General features: G+C 50.3%; 1 protein-coding gene and 1 long non-coding RNA gene across 15 annotated transcripts in view; both read left to right on the top strand.

Annotated features, from left to right (window-relative positions):
• ITGA9 (integrin subunit alpha 9) overlaps window positions 1–22,302 on the top strand; it is a 400,223-nt gene that overhangs the window by 272,968 nt on the left and 104,953 nt on the right. The window lies entirely within an intron of this gene.
• On the top strand, window positions 13,840–14,514 carry LOC122230700. Its single transcript, XR_006207746.1, has 2 exons — window positions 13,840–13,925; window positions 14,314–14,514. It is a non-coding gene; the product is annotated as an uncharacterized LOC122230700 (long non-coding RNA).

The following is a 22,302-nucleotide window of genomic DNA, read 5'->3' as shown; positions in this document are numbered from 1 at the left end:
ACATCTCAATATTGTTGCCTGAATAAAGGAATGGCTGGCAAATGGGTATATAGATAGATATACCTATATGTAGAGATATTTCTTTCTGGGTACTTTATGGTCACTATGTGAGTCGTCATTAAATTTTATATTGCCCTAGTGCTTTTTAAGTGCTAAATGCTCTTTTTGAACAACTTGGTGGTTTGGAGAGTTATGCTGATCTCTTATCTCCCTGGAAAGGCAAACCACAAAGAATCAGAGAAACAGAGAAATGCTACCCCCACCTGGTGAGAGAGCCTTGCTGTGGAGAATCAGGCCTGACCCGAAGAGCGAATTTGGTTCTTTGGTGCTGAAAGCCACCACTGGTGCTGAGGGATGTTGTCTGTGCCTTGTGGGGGTGACAGACCATGCGGGTCCCCCTGCGCTCCCTCATTTGAGGCCAGCAGCTTTTCCCTGCCAGAGCAGTCCTCTGTCCATGGGTTTCTGCCCTAGGTTTGTAGGCCCGTGATAGGCCCGGGCATGTGAGCGACGGTCCCACGGGCTTGAAAGCCATCTATGCTGTGGGTTCTTGCAAAGAACAAAAAGTAACATGCATGTCTTCATTAGGTTTCCCCGAAAGTAAACCCTGAGATGGGAATTCAAATGCAGGGTATTTGTTGCAGAGGTAAAGGCAGGGGGTGATGAGGGGAGAGAGGAAAGAAAGCAGCAGGAAAAGGATAGGTTATCAAGGCAGGTATAACTCTTGGCGACTGGGTCCGCTCCCACTGGGGAGCTCTGCGCCCATAGATCAGACAGCTGAGAGCTAGGCTGCCCAAGGTGGGTGAGGGCCTTATCCACACCTCCCCACAGTCAGTGGACGAGGGCCGCTCCCGAGGGCGTTACACTGCTGATCACTTCCAGCTTGCCTTGCATGGAGGCCGCAGCGGCTTTGTCCCTAGAGAAAGCCCGCCAATGCAAAACTGCGGGTGCCACAGCTGGAGAGAGAGGGGCAGGGATATGGACCAACAGCGTCTGTAGTGACTGCCATCACCCCAAAAAGAAATCGCGCAGCCGAGGCTGACCTCTGACTCTTCAGTCACTGGCCACATTTCTTTCTTTTTCACTTGCTTCTTTCTGCTGGTCACTGAGACAGAGTGAAGCATCTACAAGAGCGGTCCAGGGGCTGTAGGACTGAAGGAGACTGGAGTAAATGCAGGCCTCATACTGAGCTATCTAGAAACATCGGCCTCAGGTTGACAGACACGAGACAGGCCACCTCTGCCTTCAAGGAGTCCCCAGACTCTGCGGGACAGGTCACATGGCCTCACCTGCACGTGACCCACCAGAAGTGTGGTGCAGGACCCAAGGCGGGTGTTTGGCAGGCCGAAGAGCAAGTTATTTGGTGCGTGAGCAGCCTAATTGTAGCCAAGACTACCAACACACGTGAGCCGCTAACAGGGCTTACGCGGTGGGTATGCAGACCTATCTGTGATAAGGAGGGATATGAAGACTCATTCTAAGCACCCACTGTCGCCTCTCAGCAACCCATTTTAAAAAGAGGAATCTGGGGCACCTGGGTGGCTCGGTCAGTTAGGGCTCAGACTTCGGCTCAGGCCATGATCTCACTGCTTGTGGGTTCGAGCCCCACGTCGGACAGCTCAGAGCCTGGAGCCTGCTTCGGATTCTGTGTCTCCTTCTCTCTCTGCCCCTCCCATACTCGTGCTCTGTCTCTCTCCGTCTCTCAACAATGAATAAATGTTAAAAAAAATTTTAAAAATAAAAAGAGGAATCTGAGGCTCCTAAAGAAATCAGGCAGTTCAAGGAAACAGCATAGCTGGGATGTGAGCCCAGTCTGCCTGGAGGCCAAGGCTGGGCTTTGTCCACTGTGCTCATGCTGCTCCCAGGTCAAGGTTTCCCTTCACCCCGGCGGATGTGTGTGACAGCGACAGCCCCTCGGGGGTCCCTCGGGTTGCAAGGTGGTTAGAGCTGTGCATTGAGAGGTCTCCACCAAAGTTTTGGTTTTTCCCCCCCAAGAAGATGAAAGAAGGACCTCTCAGAGCCCCCAGCCTTTGGCTGCAGGGCTCTGTTCCCTTTGCCCTGGCTGGCCCACCTCAGCAGATGGGTGCAGTTCCCCCAAGGCTTGGCCAGAGGGCAACGAAGAAACCTGGGGCTGCTGGCGTCTGGGGCCGAGCAGGGAACAGTCCTGGCAGGAGAGGTGGGGCTGTACTGGGGAGGGTGGGAGCTGTCCCAGAACACCCTGCAGTGAGGTCAGCCGCGGGAGAGGAGTGGCCAGCGCGCCTCCCAAGGGTGCCACGTTCCTGAAAGCCACAGTTGGGAAAACCACACGTCGTGGTGGGGTGCCCCCTTGGCCAAGCATCTGCCTAACGAAAGCTCGGCCTTCCTGAATGCAGCCTAGCTCCTCTAAGCAGAGGCGTGAGACTTCCATAGACCTCCACTGAACACCTCGGTGCTATCTGGAGAGGCCGAGGACCCAAAGACGGAGCAGCTGTCGGCTCTGTGCCTGGGAAGAGGGGTAGGAAGAGGTCCTGTTGCCACTCGAGCCTGGAAGGGGCATCGGTTCTGCTTAGCCGAGAGATCTGCTGCGACCCCACAGCACCACGATGACCACTGGGAATTGTTGGCGTAGGTCTCAAGTTTCTTGTATTTTTATGTACTTGAATATATATCATATGAGAGGACATGTGGAATATTTTATGCACATCATACCAGGAACTCTAATCCTTTGCCAATGACATTTGTCCCCAATTTGTCCTTTGTTTTTTAACTTTTTTTGCGACAATTTGCCCAACAGAAGCCTTTAACTCGTATGTGGTCAAAGTCATTCATCTTTTTCTTTTTCTTTTTTTTTTTTTTTATAAAGAACTTTTTTTAAGTGATCTCTATGCTCAGCATGGGGCTCAAACTCACGACCCCGAGATCAGGAGTCACATACTGTACCGACTCAGCCAGCCAGGCACCCCTATTTGTCTTTTTATTTATGCATAGTTTCTTTTTTGTTGTTGTTTTTTTAAGTTTGTTTATTTTTAAGAGAGAGAAAACATGCGTGCATACACTTGAGTGGGGGTGGGGCGGGTGGGGACAGAGGATCTGAAGCAGGCTCTGTGCTGACAGCAGAGAGCCCCATGTAGGGCTCAAATTCACAAACCGTGAGATCATGACCTGAGCCGGAGTCAGATGCTTAACCAACTCAGCCACGCAGGTGGCCCTTTATGCATAGTTTCTGACTTTGGTGTTGGCTTAGAAATCCTCCAGTCTCCAGATATCTACCCAATATGTATCTGAACTGCCTAGTTTTATTTTTCTTACATGTAAATTGTCGGTGGAATTTACTTTGGTGTAAGGAGAAAAACGTACAGATCCAACTTTATTTTTTCCAAATAGATGTCTCCAAAAGATCTGTTAAACACCCCCTTACCCACCCACACGGCCACTGACTTGAAGCCATCATCTTTGTTCTGAATTCTTGTTTACATTTGGACCCATTTCTGTATTTCTCTGTTCTGTCCTCTGACCTCTCTACGTGAGGGTCACCAAATGCAGCTTTAATTGCGGAAGCTTTATATGACTGTCGAACATCTGGAAGAAGCAATGTCTCCCTTAGCACTCCACGTTGTCAACTTTTTCTGTCTAATGTCACATGTTTATTGAGATCATTCTTTTAAGTTCCGAAAAATTCCATCGCAATGTGACTGGAATCATTGTAAATATGTACTTTAATTTTAATGTTGGAAGAACATGTACATTTTTCAGTTTTCAGGTTTCTCATCCAAGAATCTACTCTGCTCATTTACTCTTCCTTTCCATCCCTCAAAAGAATATCGTCATGTCCCCAGTGAGGTCCCCCATCTTCTTGTCATTCTTGGATATTTGCCGTTGTAGATGGGGTCCTTTTGTTACAATTTTTGGAAGATCCATTGTATTTTTTAACTGGCTCTTACATATATATGGGGGGAAAAAGCTTTCAAGTTTGGTGTAAGTTCAGCAGGTGACTTTACTGACATGCATCTTAGTTTATCAGTGTCCTTTATCTCAACCCTTTTTAGGTAGAAATTGTATCCTATGCAAATCACGATTTAACCCTCCCTTTTAACATTAAAACCTCACTCCTCCCAGAGGAACACCTTGCCCTTCACTTCAAGGCAAGGTTGGACAACAGTGGGCACAGTGAGCATCCTTCTCATTGTCAACTTGAATGGGTCATGCTGGCGGTTAGAGACCTGAGTTCTATATTTTATTAGTCACATTAAGGAAGTGCATTAACATGGATCAGCGTTGACATATTGTCAGATATACTTTCAGTCTATTTGTAAGATCCTTGCATATCTGAAGACTTTTTATGCATGAAAAAGAATGGTCACTTCTATTAGTGTTATATCTCATGTCCAATCCACTTTCTTTCTTTTTTTTAAGTTTATTAGAGTGAGAGAGAGTGCATGCGTGCAAGCGGGGGAGGGGGCAGGAGAGAGAAGGAGACACAGAATCCGAAGCAGGCTCCAGGCTCTGAGCTGTCAGCACAGAGCCCGACGCGGGGCTCGAACTCACGAACTGCGAGATCATGACCTGAGCTGAATCAGACGCTTAACCGACTGAGCCACCCGGGCACCCCACCAGTCCACTTATTTTCAAACAGCTACCACTTTACAAATATTCACACAGTACTTACATAACTTGTAAGGTAAAAATGTGAATTTCAGGGGTTTACATTGAACCCTATGAAACTGATTTGGGGTAGCTCAAATATTGGCAATGCGAAGTGGTTCAGTCTAATAGATTTTCCCATTCAGCTTTGAATCGCTTGAACTTTTTCACAGTTCGTAGACTCTCTTAAATGCCTTCAATACTTTAAAAAGCAAACTCATGATTCACCGATCAATGGGCTAACACTGAAAAACAACTACACAAGTGCTGCTTTCAGAAATCTAAATTTATTCTCTCTAGCCTGGTTCTGATTCTGACTTTGGTTCTGACTTCTCCCTGGCACTGCACGTGTACAAACGTTCCCAGAAGAGTGAGGGCTACCTGCTCAAGCCTGAAGCATTGGTGGTGGGAGATTCGGACCCAGAGACATGAGGATACTACTCTGGTCCATTATCCAGTTGGCCAGTGTAGCTAACAGTGTTTGTGTTCCGCCTGGTCCCCTCCAGGCCCTTCCTGCCATCTTTGTTCCTCCATACACACACGCCCCACTTTGGTTTTCTTTTAACACCCAGGAGCTGTGACTCTTTTATTGAGGACTGACCTCAGGTTCCAGAAGCCACTTTACCTGTAGTTATGAAGAACCCAAGTGCTTTGACCTGGACGGTCTTTAACCATGACTGTGTGGTACAGATCTTATCAACGCCCAGCACCCCAGATCAGGACAGCTATGAGGTGCCTCACTCCAGAGCTCCCCTGTGGGATCGGGTGAGGCCACCTTCTGTGGGACTCGGCCTGAGCTTACATCCTTGCCTGATTCCTCCATTCCCCAGATCCCTTTTCCTGCTTCCCCCACTTTTTTGCCGGTTCCCTGGAACACAGTTTTTAATGCATCTTTTGAACAAGAACCCTCATCTCAGGGTCTGCTTCTCAGTACCCAGACCTAGAGCAGACAGGCCCCCTTTTCTATAAATAGGCTTTGCTCATTATAGCAGAAACATCCCAAATTACAGATCTGACCAATCAGTTATGTTTTGTTTTGTTTCTCTGTTGCCACAGCGTTTGTCCTCAAATGACCTGTTTGGAATATCTTATCGTTATAACACAACCTAATAGAAATCCTCTTTATAAGTATTTGTTTTGAGTGATTTTCTGTTCTGAATGAGGCCCAGTGCAGTTCAGTTAAATCTAAAGTTTTTGACCGATTTGGGTCACTGAAATGACTTCTTTTCATTACTATTCTTCAAATATTGGCCTATGAAACTATTCATATTGCTTCCCTTTTTTGACCTTTTAATAAGATCAAATGTATTTTAAAATCTCCAACCTATGGAGCGCCTGGGTGGCTCAGTCGGTTAAGCGCTGACTTTGGCTCAGGTCATGTTCTCACGGTTCGTGGGAGTTCGTGGGTTCGAGCCCCATGTCGGGCTCTGTGCTGACAGCTCAGAGCCTGGAGCCTGCTTCCGAACCCATGTCTCTCTCTCTCTCTCTCTCTCTGCCCCTCACCCACTCGAGCTCTTGTCTCTGCCAAAAATAAACATTAAAAAAAATTTTTTTTTTTTTAATAGAAGCTCCAACCTCTACTTGGTCATTGTGTATCATGCCCTCACTTTGTTGCCCGACTCATTTTGCGAACATTTTGTTTAGTATTGTTGTTCCTGGTTTCATAAACAAGATTTGTCTGGCGTTGTCTTTCTTGTGTGGCCTCTGTCAGATCGGTGTCAGGCTTTGGCCAGTGTTCACAAAAAGAAGCAGGAAGTTTACATTCTTTCTCTGTACTCTAGAAACATACATGCATGGGCACAGCAGCAGGCCGCCGGCGCTGACCCTTACTGCAGGACTATTATGCACCTCTGCCCGGGACTGAACTTTTATTAACGTGCGGCACCCTCACACCGACCCGGCGAGGGGCGTCCAACCACGAGCTTCGTTTTCCCGATGAGGAAACCGAGGCTCCAGGGGGTTAAGGAAGAGCCGGAGCTCGTAAGTAGCGGAGTGGGAATTCAGGCCCAGACGGGCCAACCCCAGTGAGCTCAAGTGCATCTTATTTGCATAAAGAGGCTTATTTACATATCCCGAGCAGCGTGATATGGTGCCAGGGGCCATCACCCGGTGGAGGGCCAGGCGCTTTGGAAAGCAGGTCTTTTTCATTACACGTCATTACCAGTGTTTTGTGCGGGAGGTAAGGGGCAAGGAAGCATTGATGAATTTGCAGAGACGGCTGCAGTTTGAGCAAGGCTGTCTTCGGTCTCCCAAGGATACTGGCACGGAGACCCAGCTCCCTACCAGTTCCTCCTGGAGTTAGCTTTCCTTCGGTGCCTGCGTGTCTCCACGCTGGATCCTGGAAGACTGGCAGGAGCCTCACCCTTGGGTTTTCCTCCCAAGGAATGGGAGGAAATGACTTTGTCCCCAAGTGAACCCAACGTAAGAGGAAGCTCACCCGGGAAGGCTTTGCCTTCAGTGGGATTGGAAAGGTGGAAATAGCACCATCCTCCCTGTTTTTACATTTACCAGTTGAGCATTTGACAGGTGGGAGAGGAGCTGCTGGTGCTTTGAGCTATTGGCCAGGGAGTCTAACAAGGAGACCAGTGGGCTATTGAATGATTGTATCATGCAACGGCCGGAATCCTGTGACACGTTCTAATTTCCTGCCGTACTGTGTACCATGGAGGGATACTGGGTTGTAGACCCAGCTGTGATTTTCATGAGATAACAGCCTTTATTTTTGTTTTGCTTTACTCTCAATAAGCCAAAGGCTAGTTATACCAACAAGAAGCTGAATGAATCACATAGAACCCTCGTTTGCATCGTTTAGTACAAGGCTTGGGAGGTAACCATTAATCTGGATCCTAAGGTCTATAGTAATCAGTTCTGCAAGTACTGAACTCACAAATGGCCAGGTGGGTGTTTAGAATGGCAGAAATGGTGGCTACCTGGGTCATGACTGGGATCACAGTGCCATCCATTCACTCAGCAAACCTCAGTCGTATGTTTAACGTGGATCAGGCATAGGAGATACATGAGTGAAACAGACGTAAGCCCTCCCCTCGATCTGCTTACAGTCCATCAAGGAAACAATCCTGCATGGGGTGGATTGTGACCTTGGTGACTGGAACTTACTTGGCTGCCATAGAAGATGTTCCTGAGGCGCTGTGGGAGGTTTCCAGTAGAGACGCTGAGACTGGGAGGAACACAGACCCTGCAGGGAAGCTCGGCGTGCCTACGATGGGTGGGCGAGTGAGCTGGGGAGAGACCAGGATGAAGCGAGGGACTAGTGGGGCCGGATGGCACTGGCCGACTTCAGACCCACGGCCAGATGTCCCCGCATGAGCCGCAGGGAGGGAGGCTGTGTGTGTATTTCAACTTCTGCTTTTCCTTATTATTGGGACCTCCAAATAGGTTTACAAAATACCATAAAAATGTTTATGTACCTATTTATTATAAAGCTCTAGTCCCGCGGTTATATCCAAGGAAGAAAGGGCCTACTTTTGTTATTTTTCCTTACTTTAGAAAATCAGCACTGCCCCCCCCCCGCAAAAAAAAAAAAAAAAAAAAAAAAAAAAAAAAAAAAAAAAAAGCTGTCCTTAATGAAAATAGAAGCTTTTTAATTGAGACCAGAATTGTCATCATAAAAGAACCATTTATACATTTGGTTGGTGCTGATGGTCATTAGCCAGCTGACGGATCCAAGCTTTAAATCTCAACCGTGTCATGGGGGAGGGAAGCTCAGACTCTAAAAGACCTAAAACGTTAACGTTTTACCAGTGGGACAAGCCCCTGGAAAAGGAAATGGTGCATTGAACGTCACAAAGGCACACGCATACCGATTTTTTGATCCTTGTTTCAGAAAACCATAGCTGGGTTTCGCATAACAGTTCCCTCTTTCTTCAGCCCCTCTGAAAGCGTAGCTTGGTGCGGGAGAACCCCGAGGCTCCCCGCTCTGGTTTCCAGGCTCAGGGTTACGATGTGTGTTCCCTGAAATGCTCTACCTGTGCTCTGCATCGGCTTCCAGCCAGTTCCAGTATGCAATATTAGTTTTGGCTTTGGGAAATAAGGTCTCTTTCACTTGGCTGGAAGTATAACAGCAACCATTTTATTTTGCTTGCGCCCCATGAATTAATTGGGCAATGAGGAGAAAGGGTACGCATACTGGGCATCTGGGTTTTCTTAAACCCACAGTCCACCCAGCTTTCTAGAACCCGTCTTGCTCTCTGGCAAGGAAGGAGTGTGCTCTACCAGTGCTCTAAAGGGGACTTTGGAGTGGAGGCGGCAGAAAATGAAAAGGTTGACCGAGAGTCTGGCAGTTTCCATGGGCTGCGCTTGACATCTGGGGCAAAACGGATATGAAGGATGAAAGGAAGGCCAGAGGAAGTTTGGTTTTGCAGAACAGGAACCCGAGCGGGTTACTTTCTTACATTCTTGCTCTGCTTCCCCCTGCACACACACTGGCCGTTTGTCCAGAAGAGCCGTTTGTCCTTGTGTATCTTGCCCATGAGCCCTTTAAGCTGTTGGGATGGCTCTTCCCCGTGAGCTCCCTCTGGACGTCTTCCCCTCAGCCCCGGTGGGACTGTTGGGCTTTCTGATTCAACTTTTCCCCAAAGTGATGTTTTCCAGACCATTCCTTTTCCTAAGATCTACTGCCCTCCCCCACCCAGGCAAATGATGTCTGCCCTTTGCCAAGTCTGAAATGAGGATGTGGGTGCAGGTGGTTTATTGGAGCAGGGTCCCAGGGAACAGGAAGGAGGGAAGAAAAGCCCATATGAGTATAGGTCTCTGCTGGTGGTGCCTGCACCTTCTAGAGGTGTGCAGAAAGTCACCAGAAATCTCGGTTAGAGGACAGGAGACTGGGCATTCATTTACCAGCTCCTCCCAGTCGTTTGAGGGCTCCCTCTGAAAGATGAGATGGTCCTGCCTTGGCAAGGGCGCAGTTGAGTGTGAATGCCCTCGGGACCGTCTGCCGTGCCAGAGCTGAAATCAGAGTTGGGCCAGGAGTAAATGACGTAGGGCATCTGAGGCATATTCTAAACCGGTTTCTGACCCCAACCCCAACACCAGCTCCCACAACACGAGTTCAACCCATAACTGCCTTTTGCCATTTGAACAAAAGCATTGGTTAACTCTCCTCCTGGCCGTAATCCCTTCCTGAGATTTTCCATGAGCCCGAAGGGAAGACAGTCTGCATTCTAAGTAGAGGTAAACAGATAGGACTTTGTGTTTTGGATGGAGATGGGTGGAGTTTGAATCTAGACCTTGACTTCTCCTGATCACTGTGCTTGACGCTAGATATAAAATAGGAAGCAACGTAAATGGGAAAATGCCTGAAAAGCTATGACATTTCAAGTATACTGTGCAAGAGACCTTATTTTGAGCTAAACAAATAAAACCCAGGCTTTAGGAAAGGTAAATAAGGAATTGATTACTTCAACCACAAACTCCTTCTGTTTACAAGAAGATCAATGCTGAAGAAATTTTAATCTTAACATCTTAACAGAGGTCAGTGCAGCGCAAATAAAAAGTTAAACGTGGTTCAATAACTTAACAAATACTGAGGTAAAGAACAGTCTTACCGGTGAGTTATCTTCTGTTTAAGTGGGACTGAGGAAAACCATCTCCTTGAAGAAGTTTACGAAACACCTCCCTTGTTTTTGTTCTGTTTGTGTTTTTGTCCCGTTTCTTTCTACTTGAGGTACCCTCAAGCACTTTGAAGGTTTGGGGACAGTAAATAAAACTGATGGCCATTTTTTGTCATCCATCTTGAGTTGGTATGTTCTCCCGTGTTCTGGAGTTCACTCCTCGGTCCCCAGGGACACAAGTACAGTGGAATGCGTTGATGCCCGGGTTTCTTGTGCACGTCCCGTGTCTCCAGGGCCCCGTCTCCCTTAGCTTGAGTCAGTGGGCCCAGTGGGGACCCCACCCCTCAGAGCCACTCTGCAGTTGTGTTCTTATATTCTGTCTCTCTCCTCTTTCTCTGCTCTCCTCTGTGGACGTCCGTTCTGCCTCTCCATGGGGGCTAACCAAAGAAGAACTGACCGTAACTTCATAGCAAGAAGAGTAGGGACAGGCCAGGGCTTTCCTGGGCTGGCAGCATGGGCTTGGCGAGGCGGATGGGTGGCCAACCATGTCATCATGGCCACCCCTTCCTCAGTGCTTCCTGCTGGCCGGGTGGGACGTCAGTAACTCACAAGGGCCCTCATGTACCCTTCACAACAACTCTGTACCCATCGCTGGCACAGACCACCCCCAGCTGTAGTGGCCCAATACAATAACAGTCATCTTACGTTGCTCATGACCTTGGCGGTGGTCCCGCAACACCAGGCCCAGCTTCTGACTTTGCGGGGGCATCTGTGGGGAGCCGGCAGGCCCGCGGGCAGTTGTCTGGGGCCATGGGAGCGACAGCTCTGTGGTCTCGTCCTCCAGCAGGCCAGCCCAGGCTCACGTGGGCTTCCCGAGAGCCAGCGGAAGTTCCAAGCGCTCCGGAGATGAAGCCTGCCACAGGCAGAGCATCGCTTCTGCTGCGTTCTGTTGGTCAGACTAAGTCACGGGTTCCACCCGGACCCGAGGTGGAAAAATGAAGTCTACTTCCTGCTGGGGGCAGCTGCCAGGAGGCGCGGACGTGAGGAGGGATGGAGGGGGGTGTCATTGTCTTTACTTCTCAACCTTAACTCAAGGATCCTACAGGGAGGAAGCAGAGCACAGCTCTGGGAGGTTTTGGAAAGTCGGGAGCAGAGCTCGAGAATCCGGTGTTTCTAAAGAATGCTCCCTGGGTGCCCCTGGGTGGCTCCGTCAGCTGTGAACAGGTCACGATCTCACAGTTTCGTGAATTCGAGCCCCGAGTCGGGCTGTGCGCTGAGAGTGCAGAGCCTGCTTGGGATTCTCTCTCCCTCCCTCCCTCTTTCTGTCCCTCCCCTGCTTGTGCCCTCTCTGTCTCTCTGTCTGGGTGAAAATGACACCGGGAGGAGGAAAGGACCCCATCCAACTCTTTCTTGTGATAGAGAAAACCGAGTACGGGTTGGCTTCCGGCTCTGGCTTGATTTTCACAAAGACTCAGCAGAGCCGTGCTAGGGAGAGGAGCACACCCAGGGTGTGACAGGGACTCTGTTGGGCACAGTCACAGACATTGTGTCAGGAAGCACCCCTGCTGATCCTGAGGAGATGGAATGATCATCTCTGTTTCGCAGAGGGGAAGACTCGGCTCAGGACGATGGTGGTTTTCTCCAAGTCACCAAGCTACCAAGTGGCAGCGTGGGACTACACCCCCCATCTGTCTGATGACAAAGCTTTTCTGTTGCCATCCTGCCTCACAGTTAAGGACAGGGCCTAATCCTTGACATCAGGAAACTGCCAGGAAGTAAATATTGTCGTCCTACCTGCTGCCGTCCCCTGCCCAAAATAGAGAATGAGATAAGATAGGGTTTGAGGATGAGCTCACAGGCGTGGGTCAGGTGGGAGGAAGGTGAGCAGGACTGTCACTTGAACACTGAACAGAGTCATTCTGGCTTCAGAGTGTCCTCCAAGAGGGTTCCTTATTTCTGGGGTGACCGTAGAGTCTATCAAACTGGGACACTTCAGGGACTTACTGGGAGCATCATTAATAATTAGCCCCAGGAAAACAGGCATAACTTGGGACTGTCCCAGGCAACTGGGATCCACGGTCACCCTACCTATGACCAAAATACAAGGAAGGCTTGGTGACTCAGCACCCTCCCTGGAGTGGGCACGAGGAAAAGACTCTGGCCTTGGAGCCAGATGAGGTGGGCCTTAGTCTACCCCCTTCCCCGACTGTCTGAGTCTGGGTCTCTGTACCGCAGCCCTAACGATGCCTACGCATCTATTGCTGTGCAGCAAATGACTTCAAAACCTAGTTGCTGCAAACAACGGTCGTTATCGTTCACAGAGGGTCAGCAGTTTGGGATGCTTCTAGCTCAGGGTCTCTCACGAGAGCTCCATCAGGATCTGATTAGGGCTACAGCTGTCTAAGCCTTGGCTGGGCTGTGGGGCTGGAGGATTTGCTTCTGAGGTAGCTCCCCACGTGGCTGGCAGGTTGGTGGTGGCGGTCGGCGGGAGGCCTCACATTTTCCGCACCAGGGCGCCTGCAGCAGGTGGTCTGAGTGTCCTTACAACATGGCGGCTGACTTTCCCCAGAGCGAACCAGGCAGCTCACCTGCTCACGACCTTCTCTCAGAAGGTCACACAGAATCCGTCACTTGTGCCACATGATGTTATTTGGACGTGAGTCAGTAAGTCTGGCCCACGTTCAGAGGCTGGGGACTGAGACTCCACGGTTTGAGGGGAGGAGGAGCAAATAATTTACAGACACACTTGGAGATCACTGTCCCTATTCAGGATGGATGTTCCGGACTTATAAGCTAGTGCTGTCTGTAGACTGCCAGCAACAGTTCCTGGCACTCGTTAAAAACAAAGATTCTCTTGGCCCTCCAAGGTCCAGAAGCAGCATTCCCAAATGACGGTGGACAAGGACGGGGTTCAAGGTCCCGCAAGCCTAGGCGTGCCTACCAGACACGAATGAACCTGAGTCACCTTTGCAACTAAAGGGCTGATGGTATTAGGTCAGCTCTGAGGCCGCTTCAGATATAGGCCATTCCTCTGTGGGATCCGGATAGAAGACTCCATCTCAGTGTGGAATCTAACACATGTCCCCCTAAAACCCTCTGATGAGAACCCCCCCGGCCCCCCTCTGGTGCCTGGAGCCATCATGGCTGAGTCTCCCCGCCCTCTCCAGGGAGCTGGGCCCCAGAGCTGTAGCCCATGGCCCTACTTTGGGGACCCCTCTCCACACCACCCTCTGCTAGGCCCTTTCAAGGGCTTTTACTTAATTTGCTTCCCAGAACACTGAGATAGGTACTTATACGTGTTTTAAAGCTTTTTGTGGCAAGTGATGAAAACTGGCTTGGGTGAAAAAGCAATTTATTATTTTGCAAACTGGAAAAAAACAAAAAACAAAAAAACTTAGGGTTGGCGTGAGCCACAGTCTGTTGTTTGGGCCTCAGAAAGTTGTTACAGTGTCTCTCCATCTGTCAGCTTCTCTTTCTCATTTTGGTCCATTGCTCAGACAGGCTGTCCCCTCAGGGTGGCAAAATGGCTGCCAAGCTGCAGTCAATGAGCAATCTCGTGTCATAAAAGTCCTAGCCTAGGTCACATGCCCCACCCCTCGGGAGGGTGGAAGTTGGGGGAGGGGAGTGCCACCCACAGTTCCTGGCTCCCCAGAGGGGATTTGTGGTAGGTTCTCACAAAGCTGGATGAGAAGCGTTATTATCCTCACGTGCCAGGGCAAGAAACCGGGCTCAGCCCAGGTGAGTAACTTAGCCATAGACACAGTAGTTGAGGGTTCCTACTTCCCCTGCTCATGTTGAGGAAGGAAGAGGTTCTCCCTACCCCAGCCTTGCCTCCTAAGTGCTCTGTGGCCATCTTAAGTCCACTTGTAACTCTAGGCCATGACCAATGGCTCTAGAAATGAGTGGGTTAAAATGCCAATGGTGGGATCGTGACATTGGATGGTATCCACCCAGGGGAGGAGCCAGAATTTCTGGTTCTTCTCTGAAACCCTTGAAACAACTCGGGCCTGGACAACCCAAGTGGGAGCTTTTGTTGTCTCAAGGTTCGTGTGACTTTTCCTGTCGCTTTTTAGTGCCAGTTGTAAGATTCAAACACAGAATTCTTCCCCCGCGTGTCGTTTCTCAGGAGGGCTCTGAGGAGGTGCAGAGTTGGTGCTCGCAACAGAGGGGCCTCCCTCCTCTGTATCCCTTCATCCGGAAGGTTCCAGCTGAAAGGACAGCCTGTCGTCTCCGAGCACAGAGGAGGGCAGGACTGAGCCACAGATGGAGGAGGGAGGAGGGCCTCGAGAAGACAAGAAACAAGCTCTCTCCCCAAATAAGCAGAAAGCCTGAGCTGTGAAACCGAGATTGTTGGCACTGGGGAGGGGTCCGAGGGCGCTTCCCTCGTGAGGTCATTGGAACAGGGCAGGAAATCTGAATCTTGTGCCAAAGAAAACTCTCTGTGCTCTTTGTAAAAAGCCTGCTGTGCTCTCTTCGCGAGGGGGCTGCTGGTTGAGGCTCACGGATGGGCACGTTGCCTGCCACCATAGGCATCTGCTGGCCATTTCTGAAGGCCTGGGGCCACCCTCCTTGCAGTCACACTGCTGTTTCTATTTGGGCTGAGGATAAGCCGTGGATCCCCCAGGCAGGTGAGACACCATCTGGCCCTTTTATTTCTGGCCGGGAAACCCTGCATAGACCAGAGTCCGTTTCATGGCTTGAGACGCTGTGTGTGAAATGTTTCCTTCTCCAGCAGAAATACCACACGGGGCCCCAGGCCTCTCTCTGCCGCCTGCTCGGGTCCGGTTATGTCTGAGACAGGATGCCTACCATCCAGACGGTCACAGGGGCGCATCCCGGGGTAGAGGAAGCTTAGGTGCCGAGCGGCCAAACTGACCAGGGTTGGAATCGCGATGTAGCTGCCCACATAATGGCAAGTTGTCCAACTTCCTGGGGCCTCATGTTCCTCATCTGTAAAGTGGGGGTTATGAGCCCTACCTCACAGTGGCAGGCTCAGATAACATGGCACTTCAAGGTCCAACATGAGAAGACATTCGGTAAATGTTTATTCCCTCCTGCCCTTCTGTTCTCTTCAGCATTTCTTCACCACGGTACCGTCATGTTAATCTTCTGGCTGCATTTTGGGGCTTGAGGGGGGTGAGGGGCAGTGTAGAGAAAGGTGACGTGGGGGTATCCCGGTGACAGTGGTTGGCCCGTGCAGGGCTCCCATACGCCAGCAGCAGGGGCCCCACAGACTTCCTAGCCTCCCTGGAAGGGGCCGTGTCCCGTGTTCACTGGCTGAGCAGACTGAGTCCTACTCCCTCTTTTTTTTTTTTTTTTTTTTTTTTGTTTTAAGTTTATTTATTTTGAGAGAGAGAGAAAGAACACGAACAAGTGGGGGGAGAGGCAGAGAGCGAGGGAGACCGAATCCAAAGCGGGCTCCATGCTGTCAGCCCGCAGCCCACACGCAGGGCTCAAATCCTGCAGGACCGTGACTTGAGCCGAAATCCAGAGTCCGATGCTTAACCAACTGAGCCACCCGCTCGCCCCAAGTCCTACTCCTTCTCAGGAGGCCGTCCTCCACTGTGGGTCGTGCCCAGGGCCAGTGGCTCTGAGAATGCAGCTTGGCGCCACTCCGGGCGTGGCTTCCTGACACCAGTGGGACACCAGCGTCCGCCTCACCTGGGACCCGATGAGGAACGTGCGTTCACGGACCGTTCCCCAGACCTGCTGAATCAGAAGTCCTGCGGGCGAGTCCCAGCAGGGTCCGTCCGATGCACAAGAGACTTGAAGAACCTCTGCGCTGTAGGCGCGTGATTGCACAGCAGAGGAAGGAAAACCTGCGCACCCCGTGCCCTGAAGGCCCCCTTGCAGACTGGTCCCGGTGAGGAGCTATCTGCTCTGGGGTCGGTCGGCCCCAGTCGAGTTCTGGTGCTACCACGCAGCTGCCGGGGGGGCCTCGGACCAGTTCCTTCACCCTCCCTGGGCCTCTGGATGCTCCTCTGCAAAATGGATGATCTAATACTTACCTCGCAGGGTTGTTGAGAAGCATAAACCTGTCCGTCCTGACAAAGCGCCTAGGGCGGAGCCTGCCACGTGGTCAGAGTTCAGTGCACGTTGATTCTGTCACTTAGTTTTCAGGCAGCCCAGCCAGGTTGAGGGTCGAGCTCTGGGAGAGGCTTTAAACAGGCCTAAGGATTTGCCCCCAAATGTAGCGGCTCAGAGCGAAGGAAGCACTTGAAAAGTCCCCCCCGGTGGAGCTGAGTAGCAACCACCTGCACCTCGGTGGCAGCACCAAAGTGATTGGCTAAGTCCTTACAGCAAGCTGGTGGGGTAGGAATTCCTCTCTGTGTTTTTACAGGGACGTTCTTAAGGCACCACTGGACAAGTGGTAGAACCACGACCTGAACCCAAGGCAGTGTGAAAAAACTCATTGTGCGATCACAGGTCGAGAAGCTCACGGGGCCCCGGGGCCCTCCCCCTGGAAAGCTCTGTAAAGAGGAGAGTGGCTTTAACCCGCCCGCCGCCCGCCGTTCAGGGCCCCTTCCCGGAGCCTGGTGCAGGCAGCGTGGGAGGCCTCCTTCCCAAAGTGGACAAAGAGAAAATGCTTAGGAACGTTAATTAAATGAGTCTATGTTTAAGAGGCACTTAAGTGGATTGAAATCAATATATGAGTCACATAAGTCTGCACGGCCGTCTTAGCTTGCACCCTTAACGCCGGGCGGGTGGAATTCTTTGTTTTAAAAGATCCCGGTTTGCTCGGTTGGAACGGACATTCCCAGTAAAGCAGCTCAGCGCTGCATCGTGCGTTAGAGAGAATGAGAGCTTTTCTAAGGCCCGGGAGGCCATGTGCTCACATCCTGAAGTGTTCCCACTGGCGCCTTCCCCCTACCTGGAGTACAGACAGAGGGAGGGAACCTGGGTGTTTCTCTGATGGTCTCTGAGTCCCCTGGATTGAAATCCTGAGATAAGGCATCCTGCAAAAGTAACATACTAGGAAGTGTTCCCAGGAGAAACCAGTAGGGAAGTGGAGAAGGAGGCCAAGCAAGGTATTTTGAAGTTCTCGGGGCAGTGGGGGGGGGGGGGGGGGGGGGAGAAAGAAGGTGGGTAACTTCGGCCCAGAGTTACAAGTCACATCTCAGCGCATCCCCATCAGGGTAAGAGTTCCCCCGAGGGGATGGGAATTCCCAAGCACGGCCATCTCTCTCTCCCCTTTCACAAAGAGTTGCTGTGTGTGCACGGCCGTGTGTGTGTGTGTGTGTGTGTGTGTGTGTGGAGAGGTGCGTGGGGAGGGGGAGGGGGCCCTTCCAGCGCTGTGGACCCTTCCTCTGCTCTGCTGTGAGCAGGGCGCTGTGTGGTCAGTCTAGCCCGCTGAAGTGGAACTAAAACCCAGTGTGGAAAGCAAGACAAATGAAAACGTTGTCCAAGGGAGAATAAAGAACGAGCAAAAACTGTCTGTGGGGGAGACACCCAGGAGATGACAGACAGACGCACAGAAAGTGCGGATCAGCCGATTGCTTTTGCAGCGTCAGGGCTTGGGAGGTAATAAAGAAGGCAGTCCATGCGTTGGTCCCCTGCCACCAAAGCCAGCTTCTGACATCATGAGTGTCACAACAACAAGTTCAAAATAGACGGGCCCCGAGAAAGGTTATGAACCTGCGGCTCACCTTTTTTTTTTAAGAGAACCAGGAAAATTCAGATCTTTTACAAACAACTCCAGCAAGATTAAACTTAAAACCTAGTCATTAAAACAACCAAAAGCAACCCTTACTCTTTGTGTGTGTGAGTCATTTTAAATAATTGGCCAATTAACTGAAAATGTTGAAACCAAATATAGAGAAAGCCAACCATAATCCTAGAAAACCAGGACACTCCCCATAGCGTTCTTGAAAATACAAAAAAGGACACATGACATTAGCATTTAGTTACAGTAGAGGGCCCTTCTCAGTTCAGTGCTGTAAAACGGGCTTCTTCTTGTTCTTTTTTTTCTTTTTTTATTTTTTTTAACTTGAGTTTATTTATTTATTGAGAAAGAGAGAGAGAGCGAGCGAGCAGGGGACAGGCAGGGAGAGAGGGAGAGAGACAATCCCAAGCAGGCTCTGTGCTGTCAGCATGGAGCCCAATGCAGGGCTCGAACCCACGAACCGTGAGGTCATGACCTGAGCCGAAACCAAGAGTCGCGGGCGCTTAACCGACCGAGCCACCCGGGTGTCCCAACTTGCTTTTGTCCTAATCTTGGTATTGATACTCAAGGTTCTTGGTACCAGGCTTTTTCCTTGGCCTGTGAGCAATCGGAACATCCTGAGATACAGCCTGTGCTCTCCTCTCTGACCTTCCCGTGGGCATTCCCTACACCTCGAGTCCTCAACCGGTGTATGTTGCTCTGTTAGATCAGCCACCAAGGCAGTCGCTCTACGTCTGGTGTTTAAGAGGAAGGCTTGCTTAGTACCTCCATGCTTGGCACCCGACATCAGTCCACTAATGCCTGTTGAGTAAATTAATAACGGAGCGTAAGTCCCACAGGGACCTGTTTGCCTTATTTAGTCTGCTAGATACAGTTCTGAATAAGAGGGCCCTCAGCTAGATCTTGCCATTTTAGGAAGAGTAGTTTTTGAAATTTTTTTTAATGTTTATTTATTTTTTTTTCTACATTTTTTTTAACGTTTATTTATTTTTGAGACAGAGAGAGACAGAGCATGAATGGGGGAGGGTCACAGAGAGAGGGAGACACAGAATCTGAAATAGGCTCCAGGCTCCGAGCTGTCAGCACAGGGCCCGACGCGGGGCTTGAACCCACGGACCGTGAGATCATGACCTGAGCCGAAGTCGGACGCTTAACCGACCAAGCCACCCAGGCGCCCCAATGTTTATTTATTTTTGAAAGAGACAGAGACAGAATGCGAGTGGGTTAGGGGCAGAGAGGGAGACACGGAATCTGAAGCAGACTCCAGGCTCTGAGCTGTCAGCACAGAGCCCGACGCGGGGCTCAAACTCACCGACCGTGAGATCATGACCTGAGCCGAAGTCGGACGCTCAACCGACTGAGCCACCCAGGCGCCCCTATGAAGAGTATTTTTTAATTTGAGTTGCTCGTCATTTGTAATAGTTTTTGACCTCCGTGTTCTGGATTTGTACAGGGAGCTCAATTTCTGCCCATCGAGTGCACCACTCCCGGGCAGCCATCATACAGGAGTGAGTATACAGGGGTCTTTCCTCCAGCAGCTGGGTCCTTCTCCCTCCCCACAGGCTGGGAGCACCTCCTGGGAGGCAACAGGGGCCTGCTTATAAGAGCAGCGAAGGACAGCAGGGCTGCTCAGCAGACAATTATTAAATGAGAGGACGAACAAAAGAATGTGAGACGTAACAAAACACGCGTCTCTCGTACATAAGAATTATTCTGCAGGAGCTGTTTCCCATTTGAGACAAAATAAGAAACGCTTGTTGAATGAATGGATGGGCTTCCTCGGGGGCAGCAGAAGGCGGGCACCCATGTTGGCGCTGGCCTTGGTCTCTGGAGTTCGCCTCTCTTTGCCACTCCCTGGAGGGCATGGGGGCTCCAGTGTGTGTGAGGCTCCCGTTTGAGGCAGCGTGGGACCTATTGACAGGTGTTCTGTCCTCACGAGTTGGAACCCAGGGAAAGCACTTTTCCCCACCCCCCCCCTTCAGTCTGGGTCTCAATCTCTTAACCTCCAAAAAGGCGGTGACTATCCTAGCCCTTGGGGTCTGTTTCAAAAGCTGGCATAGTACATGTGCTTCAGATGATTCCAAATCCACGTGTTCTGACCCTGCTTCTGCTCTAAGGAACCCCACTCTGGAGGGTGGGGCCGGCCATCTGCATCTTGAACAGTGGTTATAATGTAACCTAACCTCTGAGGGTGTGTAACTCGAGTGCACGTTGGAACCTCCCGGGGAGCTTGTTCAGCCCGGGGAGCTTGTTCAGCAAATGCTTGCCTGTGCTGTGTGCCGTGATTCAGTGGGTCTGTGTCAAGGCTCCACCTGAGTCCTTTTTAGAAAGCTTTCCACGTTAGACATGGTCTTTCTAGCACTTGTCATACCAATTGGAGAGAAGTGCCCCCTCTGGTGGTCCACGGCCTCTTGGCCAGGAGCAGGATTGGAGAGCAGCCGTGAGCTGGTTTTCAGCCCTTCTCCCCCTCAGCTAGGTCTCTTGTGCAGTAAACAGCCTACACAACTGCGCATGATATCCCTGGCTCCAGCCGGTTCCAGTCGGCGTGTGCTATGCTCAAGCACCGAGGGGCTGGGAGTGCAGGACGGTCAGCGTTCCTGGGACAACTCAGACAAGGAGAGTCGGATGTTGAAGGGTAGACGCCCCGGATTTCTCACCCGTCCGTGGCATTCCTGCCCTGGGGTCGCCTCCCAAATAGAGGACTTGCAGCCCAGTCCTTGTCCCGGCGTCTGCTGTGGGGGGGACCTAGATAAGGGACATGGGAATGGGCAGATCTCCAGCTCCAGAAGAGTGTGTCCGCACACACGCAGTAGCCCTCAAAGAACATCAGCCGTGTGCATATTTTTCTGGAGGGCGGGGAGCATGAGGAAGGTGGTCTCCACTCTTGTTTCCCGAGTGGGTGGGCTCAGTGATGTAGAGCAGTGCTTCTCACATGGTCACGATCACAGAGGCTACCTGGAGATCGTGTTAACATACAGACTCCAATTCAGCAGGTCTGGGGTCCGACCTGAGAATCTGCATTTCTAACACGTTTCCCAAGTGTCGGTGATGCTGCAGGTGCAAGGACCACACCTTGAGTAGCAAGGCCCTTCCTGGCACAGTCCTTTGAAAATGGGTTTCGAGGGGCGCCTGGGTGGCTCAGTCGGTTGGGCGTCCGACTTCAGCTCAGGTGGTCACGATCTCGCGGTCCGTGAGTTCGAGCCCCGCGTCGGGCTCTGGGCTGATGGCTCAGAGCCTGGAGCCTGTTTCCGATTCTGTGTCTCCCTCTCTCTCTGCCCCTCCCCTGTTCATGCTCTGTCTCTCTCTGTCCCCAAAATAAATGAAAACGTTAAAAAAAAAAGAAAGAAAGAAAATGGGTTTCGAGTGGGCAGGAGTGTAAGTGGGTTTGTAGGTGGGGTAAAACTCTTCACTGTTAGTACATCTCTAACACCAAGATTCCTGGCCAGGATTTTAATAAGTACCCCTCAAACACTGAATTCCTACAAACACTTAATTCCTTTCTCATGCAAACACCACTCATACATTGTTTTTATGCCCCGATGTTAAATTCTTTCCTGCAGGTTCCGAGAGGCCCTCACCTTATTGATTTTCCAGCCAACCTGTAGGGAAGAGGAAAAAAGAGTGAAAGAAAATCGAAATAATTTGATTTGTGAGATAGAATTCAACTCTGAATTCTTAGTTGGTTGATGAAGAATTTGCAAAATCTGGGAACTATTTTTTTTTTTAATCTAAGAATAGAAAGCGTGTTTTTAAAAATCTAAGAAAGGACGTTGCTTCTGTTTAACAGGAGGGCAAAGTTCCTAGATGAAAGTCAAATCATTATGTCTTAAGGCTTAAAAGGCATGGCTTACTGATCTTTCTTCGAGGGCGTCTGGGTGGCTTAGTCAGTTGAGCGTCTGGCTTCAGCTCAGGTCATGATCTCACGGGTCCTGGGTTGGGGCCCCGCGTCGGGCTCTGTGCTGATGGCTCAGAGCCTGGAACCTGCTTCAGATTCTGTGTCTCCCCCTCTCTCTGCCCTTCCCCTCCTCATGCTCTGTCTCTCTCTGTCTCTCAAAAATGAATAAACATTAAAAAAAAATTTTTTTTAATCTAAGACAAGACGTTGCCTCTGTTTAACAGAAGGACCAAGTTCCTAGATGAAAATCAAATCATGATGTCTTAAGCCTTAAAAGGCATGGCTTACTCACCTTTCTTTGCACTTTGGGCTTTTCAGTTAGAGCTGGCTGATTTCTTTTTATTTGTTTGTATTCTCAAGTTCATATCCCTGTGGTTCCAAAGGGAGCAACCCCCAGCACGGAGGGAGGTGTTTTTATTTGTGTGCACTTTGTGAAAATATAACGATTCGCTCTATATGGGGTTGATGTAATGCACCAAAGGGGGACATGTTACAGGAATAAGCTTATTCAACTCATTTCTAATTCATATTGGCTTTTAAAATGTAATATTTTTACT

The sequence above is a fragment of the Panthera tigris genome, chromosome C2 (genome assembly GCF_018350195.1).
Source record: "Panthera tigris isolate Pti1 chromosome C2, P.tigris_Pti1_mat1.1, whole genome shotgun sequence".
NCBI classification, from domain to species: domain Eukaryota; kingdom Metazoa; phylum Chordata; class Mammalia; order Carnivora; family Felidae; genus Panthera; species Panthera tigris.
The sequence above is the reverse complement of the archived record's forward strand: the minus strand, read 5'-3'. Positions and strand labels throughout refer to the sequence as shown.